Source organism: Bufo gargarizans, chromosome 1 (assembly GCF_014858855.1).
Source record: "Bufo gargarizans isolate SCDJY-AF-19 chromosome 1, ASM1485885v1, whole genome shotgun sequence".
Lineage (NCBI taxonomy): Eukaryota > Metazoa > Chordata > Amphibia > Anura > Bufonidae > Bufo > Bufo gargarizans.
The window spans coordinates 226,133,890-226,141,323 of NC_058080.1; positions in this window are offsets into that span (position 1 = coordinate 226,133,890).

Here is a 7,434-nt window from a genome sequence, read left to right on the forward strand (position 1 = left end):
CTTTTTTTCGGTCTGCACAGGACAGATCCGGCATTCCTATGGAAAAAAATGCCGGATCCGAGATTCAGGCAAGTGTTCAGTTTTTTTGGCTGGAGATAAAACCGTAGCATGCTGCGGTTTTAGGCTACGTCTACACGACGACATTTGTCGCGTGACATTTTGTTGCACCAATGTCGTGCACCAATTTTTATAATGGCAGTCTATAGTGTCGCACTGAAACATGCTGCGACTGCGACGCAACAGTCGCAGAAAATTCATTCAAGATGGATTTTTCTGCGACTGTTGCATCGCAGTCACAGCATGTTGCATGTTGCAGTGCGACACCATAGACTGCCATTATAAAAATTGTTGCACGACATTGGTGCAACAAAATGTTGCAATGTAGTTGTGGCCTATCTCACAAATGTCGTCGTGTAGATGTAGCCTGAGGCTACTTTCACACTTGCGGCAGAGTGAGTCGGCAAGCAGTTCCATCGCCGGGACTGCCTGCCGGATCTGGCAATCTGCATGCAAACAGAAAGCATTTGTAGACGGATCCAGATGCGGATCCGTCTCACAAATGCATTGCAAGAGCGGATCTGTCTCTCCATTTTTCATATGGACAAATTTTCACATTTTTACCTCTCTGCGCATGCGCAGACCGGAAGGACGGAATCGGCATTCTGGTACTTCTAATGCCGATCCGGCACTAATACATTTCAATGTAAATCCGGCATTCTGGAAACTGATCCAGCATTTTGGACGGAGAGAATACCGCAGCATGCTGTGGTATTTCCTCCGTCCAAAACGCAGTTCAGTGATGCATCCTGAACGGATTGCTCTCCATTCAGAGTGCATTAGGATAAAACTGATTACCCTAGGAGGGAACTCAGCGCCGGAAAGGAATAACGTTAGTGTGAAAGTACCCTAAGGCCTCTTTCACATGGGCGTCATGTTTTTTTCCCAGATAAGATGCGGGTGCTTTGCGGGAAAATGTTTGGGTTAGGTGTTCTGTAGATTGTATTATTTTCCCTTATAACATGGTTATAAGGGAAAATAATAGCATCCTGGATACAGAATGCATAGTACAATAAGGCTGGAGGGGTTAAAAAAAAAAAAAAAAAAATTTAACTCACCTTAATCCACTTGATCGTGCAGCCCGGCTTCTCTTCTGTCTTCTTCTTTGCTGTGCACAGGAATAGGACCTTTGATGACGTCACTGTGCTCATCACATGGTCCAATCACATGGTTCATCACCATGGTGAGGGACCATGTGATTGGATTATGTGATGTGACGTCACCACAGGTCCTTAGCCGGCAGCTCAACATTACAGAAGAAGACAGAGATCCGCAACTACGCGATCAAGTGGACTCGGTGAGTTAATTTTTTTTAATTTGTAACCCCTCCATCACTATTTTACTTTGCATTCTGTATTCAGAATGCTATTATTTTCCCTTATAACCATGTTATAAGGGAAAATAATACAGATCGGGTCCTCAGCTAGATCGTCACCTAGCAACCATGCGTGAAAATCGCACCGCATCCGCACTTGCTTGCGGATGCTTGCGATTTTCACCCGGCCCCATTCACTTCTATGGGGCCTGCGTTGCGTGAAAATTGCAGCATGCTCTATATTGTGCGTTTTTACACGCAACGCAGGCCCCATAGAAGTGAATGGGGCCGGGTGAAAATCGCAAGCATCCGCAAGCAAGTGCGGATGCGGTGCGATTTTCACGCATGGTTGCTAGCTGACGATCTGGCTGAGGACCCGAGTGATGCGAGAAAATCACCGCTCGTGTGCACAGCCCCAAAGAAATGAATGGGTCCGGATTCAGTGCGGGTGCAATGCGTTGAACTCCCGCATCGTATCCGAGCGGAATACTCGCCCGTGTGAAAGGGGCCTTAGAGATTTCCGGGTAAAAAATGATATTTAGCACGTTCCTGCAGCATGGGCCTGAAACAGAAGATTCATACTTTTCCGCTCCCGCTGTCTCCATCTTCTGGTTCCGGCGCTGTTTACATCCGGTTGGATATGGGCATAGTGACATGTACCTCTCCAGCCAATGACTGGCTTCAGTGGTGATGTGGCCACAAGCAGCATTTCACCGCTTAAGGCCCCCTGCACACGGCCGTGTTTCACAGCCGTGTGCGGGCCGTGGAACCGCGGCCTGGATCCCTCCTGAGAGCAGGAGCGCACGGCGTCACTGGTTGCTATGACGCCGTGCGCTCCCTGCTGCCGCCGCAATACAGTAATACACTGGTATGATCTATACCAGTGTATTACTGTACTGTGCCGGCAGCAGGGAGCGCACGGCGTCATAGCAACCAGTGACGCCGTGCGCTCCTGCTCTCAGGAGGGATCCAGGCCGCGGTTCCACGGCCCGCACACGACTGTGAAACACGGCCGTGTGCAGGGGGCCTAAGTCAGTAATTTGCTAGAGAGGTACTCTGGGACCGGAAAATGGCAACAGCGAGAGCAGCACGGAAAGGAAAGTAGGAATCTTCTGTGTCAGGGACAATGCTGCAGGAACTTATTAAAAATCATTTTAACTAGGAAACTCCTTTAAGTGGCGACCAGTGTTCCCTCTAAGCCTTGGCAGCTGCTGAGCGGGGTCGGCTCAGAGCTGGGCACAGCGCCATCAAAGGTGGGCGATAGGAAAACCTAAGATAATTGTCACTTCAAAGAGCATACAAACCTCTGCGCCATCCCATACAATACAGTATAACCCCTGCACCATCCCGTACAATATACAGTATAGTCCTCTCTGTGATCACTGGACATTGCTCTCCATATAAAAACCATACAGGGAAAAAAAATCTTTGATCCAGAGAACTTACATAGAAAAACTAATAACCAAAAGGCTAAACAAAACCCAGTTTCTGACCCTTATGTTAAAACATAACTTTCATTTGATTGCTCTAATACCTAAACACCTAAAGGAAAAAAATAATTTAAAAAGCTGCTGTTTCTCTAGATGTCTAGATGACCTTATAGTAGGTAGTTGGTAGTAGTGGTAATAGAGTCTCAAGGGTCTATAAAAGCAGGTATTTATCAGACTTTTTTATAACTTATTTTTCTCCCCTTTTCACCCCGGCCCTGCCACAGCAACAGCAGCGCCGCCAGCCCAGCACAGTCTTTCAATTTCTTTGAGACCAGACACGGCTGAGACGTAAAGCTGCCTAGGCTACCACTTAATCCAGAACCACTACCTCAGCAAACTCTGTGCCCACGCTCCTCAGAGTTCCCTTCCTTCTCCGGCGAATCCCGCAGCGCCAATAAGTGCGCGAACAGCGCTGCGGTGTGTGTGTGTGTGTGACGTCAGTGCGGTGCAGAAGGAACACAGTGACGACTGACGTTATGTAGGCGGCGCCCCGCTGTGCTGAGCCGCACAAGACTACGAGGAGGACGTCGGCGCCGTCACGCATGAGTCTGACGAGTGACGTCAAGTGCTGGCATTTTGCCAGCAGCGTTAGCGAACTAGGCTGAGTGAGCGGGCATTATAAAATCGTGAGCGGGGCCACAATAATTGCTGCGCGCCGCCCACCCGCGCAGCTTAGAGGGAACACTGGTGGCGACATTTCCTTCCTGCCTCCTATTCACAAATGAGCGCTTTCCTTCACTGCAGAGGATGGCGCTCACTGGTTATTACCGCCTCCGGCACCCCCAGATATACTGTAGGTGCCCTGCAATAACCAGTAAGCACTTTCCCTGAAGGCTCACGCACACGACCATTGTTTTAGTCCGCATCTGAGCCGCATTTTTTTTATGTGGCTTGGACGTGGACGCATTCACTTCAACAGGGCCACAGAAGATGCGGACAGCACTCCATGTGCTGTCCGCATCTGTTACTCCGTTCTGCAAAATGCAGAACACACATGGCTGGTGTCCTGCTGACCAAAAGAAAAGGTAAGGTCGTATGTATGAGGCCTTACTAGCCGGGAAAGCACTTATTGGTTAACCCTTTAATGACCAGGCCTGAAAAGGCCTTAATGACCAGTCACTTTTTTGTGATCTAGCGCACGTGGTTCAAACACTTGTAACTTTTTTATTTTTTGGACTACCAAAAGAACTTTTGCAACTTTTTATTACATAACACAGGGCTTTATAATATATATTTTTTAGTTTTATTAGGCGGGAACTGTCCAATTTTTTATTCAAACTTTAGCTCATTACTCAAATATGCAAATTATTATAATTAGTTCCCTATATGTGTGGATTGTTTTATTATACAATATGTATAGTTTCACATGAATGGGGTCATAATTGTAATGGTTTTTGTTGGTGTGGGCGTATTTTTTTAAATATATGTCTGCTACAAAAAGACCTTTGTCTTGACTTTATTTTGCACATTTTCCTTATTATTTTTTTTCTTTTATTTGTATTTTATTCAAATAATAATGATTCATGCTGCCCCCTCTGTAGTATAACATTCAATATATCCTACTCACAGGGCTACTGTTATATCGTAATGCAGGCCGGCCGGGCAGACGACCGGCAGCGTGACTGACGTCACGTGCCTGCCCGGCCTACTTTATGAATGAAGCAGGCGGCGCAGGCACTTGACGTCAGTCAGTCACACTGCCGCTCGTCTACCCGGCCGGCCTGCATTACGATATAACAGTAGCCCTGTGAGTAGGATATATTGAATGTTATACTACAGAGGGGGCAGCATAAAACCGCAACAGGGAAGAAAGGTTCTGCTGTCTGTGGATGACACTGCTATGGGGGGGATCTGTGGATGCCACATACCGTACATAGCATCTTATGCTATATGTCATCCCCATTTCCCCCTCCATAACAGTGTCATCCACAGATTTGCCTCCCTATAACAGTGTCATCCACAGATCTCCCTCTCCGCCTCTCACAGGAGTGTACATATATAACATAAACATATTTCACATGAACACTTACAATTACTTAGCTTGACCCTTGGGGATCTTGGACACCTCTACAACACTTTGGCCGGGGGCTCGGCGGAGCTGATGTTGTGTTTTATCCTAATGAGAAAGATTTCATAATAAGGATTTGGAGAAGGGGCAGAGGGATAGCAAAGCAGAGAGAGGCTGGTGCTGCTACTAGGGGGTCATACCATGGGGGAGTAATAAAACCCACCATAATGCCCCCCAGTAGAAATAATTCTCCTTATAATGTGACAGTGCAAAAATACCCCCTTATGCCCCCAGTTGAGCTAATGTCCCCCATAATGTGCTAGTATAAAATACCCCTATATAGTGCCCCCAGTAAATGCCTCCATAGTGCTCCTCTCCCCCCTTCCTGCTAGTGCCCCCCATAATGTACCAGTATAAAATGCCCCATATATCGTGCCCCAGTAGATGCCCTCAGTGTCCCCCATAATTTGCAAGTATAAAATACCCCTTCTTAGTGCCCCCCATAGATGACTACATAGTACTCCTCTCCCCCCTTCCCCATAGTACCCACCATAATGTGTCCCAGTATAAAATGCTACTGTACAGAGCCCCCCATATAAAATACCCCTTCTTTGTGGCCTCAGTAGATGCCCCTATAGTGCCCACCAATAATGTGCCAGTAATAAGTGCCCTCAATAACTTGCCACTGTCAATAACAAGAGCCCCCATCACGTGCCAGTAACAAGAGCCCCCCAATGTGCCAGTAATAAGCCCCCATCACGTGCCAGCTGTGTTTCTGCCCAGCAGTATGGGGGCCGCAAACCATGGCTTTGGGGGCCACATGAGGCCTGCGGGCCGTAGGTTGTGCACCCCTGATTTATCGGATCATCAAGAACTTCAAGGATGGAGCAACAGTGTGAGGACAGCTGCAGGCTCGGACTGGGCCTCAGGGGTATAGGCGAATCCCCGGTGGGCCCCTGAGGAAGGTGGGCCCCTAGTCTCCCACCCCCTGCACATAACACAGTAGACTTACTGCACTACATACATATATTCAAATTTAATGTACTGCACCTTACCCAGCCTATGTTCATATAAAAAACTTGTTAGATTATCTATTATATTTGAATTTATTCATATGGTGGGCCCCCAAAACAAATTTTACTGGTTGGCCCTAGGCACCCCAGTCCAACACTGGATTGACTGTGACAGCCAGAGCCACTACCGCTCCTATCCTCTACTTCAGCTCCTCATAGGCTTACTGCATAAGTATACTGTGTCTTGTAGTGTCCCAGTATTTACAATGCCCTTTTTAGTGCCCCCAGTATAAATACTGTGAGCACTACAAGGGCATAATAAATACTAGAGGCTCTACACAAGACAGGATAACTATTGGGACAGGGGCAGATTGGCGATAGATCTTACAGGGAAATTTCCCGGTGGGCCGATGACCAGGGGACCGCCTGGGCCCTCCTCGCGGCCGGCCAGTGGGTATATTTGGGGATGTATTTTGTGCTGCTGGCAGTATTTTATGATGGACTGTGGTATTTGGCTCTGTTGGGGTGGTATAATGTGCCACAATATGGTATTGCTGGCTCTGCCTTCCTTCAATTGGATCTAGACTTCCAAACGCCATTTTTAGTATTTTTTACAGGGCCACTTTAAGTTCCCAGTCCGCCCCTGCTAAAGGGGCATTATAAATATTGGTATTACTAGATTATAAATACTGGGGGCACTATAAGGAGCAATATAACTGATGGGGGCACCATTACAAATGAGGGCACTCTGGAAGACAATTACACAGTTTAGCAGACAGTATCACAAATGAGAGGATTAGATGCAGCAGCTTAGCAAACATGATCACACATGATTAGATACACAGCGCACCTGCTTGGCAAGTTTTGGACATTCCATAGCCCTGTACCCATTCATTACACCCCTAGGATACCTACAGAAACCAGGCACAGGAGAAGTGGCAAAATATAATATAGAACAAAAAAAAAAAAACAACAATCTCTTTTTTTTTTTTTAAATAAACACACACAAAAAACGTTACTTATTATAAAATAGTTTTGGTTTTCTTTGGCTCTGGCCCTATAAGGAAGGTGGAGGCTCCTTCTTCACTTTCTCCTTGGATTCTTCTATTGGACGAAGTTGAGTGTTGCAGGTGTATTTTCAGGGGCAGAAGATGGTCACACGCAGCTCTCACTTTGTATTGAAGATTCAAAAAACGGGCCACAGGGGTGTAGTGAGTGCATGGTGAGAGTGGTGGTGTGCCGAATGGGTTCAGTAGTTGTATGCATTTTTCTGTAGCTCTCTGGTAGCTCTCTGGTCCGGCGTGCAGTGGAGGGAAGGACAGCACTAAATCCTCTGGGGCACTCTATTGCAGGGAACACCATCCAGATGGAAGTTGAGGTGCCCTTGATGGTATAGGTGTTTAAGGTGCTTTGGTAGCTGGTCCCTGTGTTCGTGACGCCAGCACCGAAAAGAATGAGGAGTCAGTTGTAGTAGAAAACAGTTGAACATTTACTGAATCAATTGTCTCAGGGCAGTTGTTACAGTTCATCTATACAGCAAAAGCAATAATC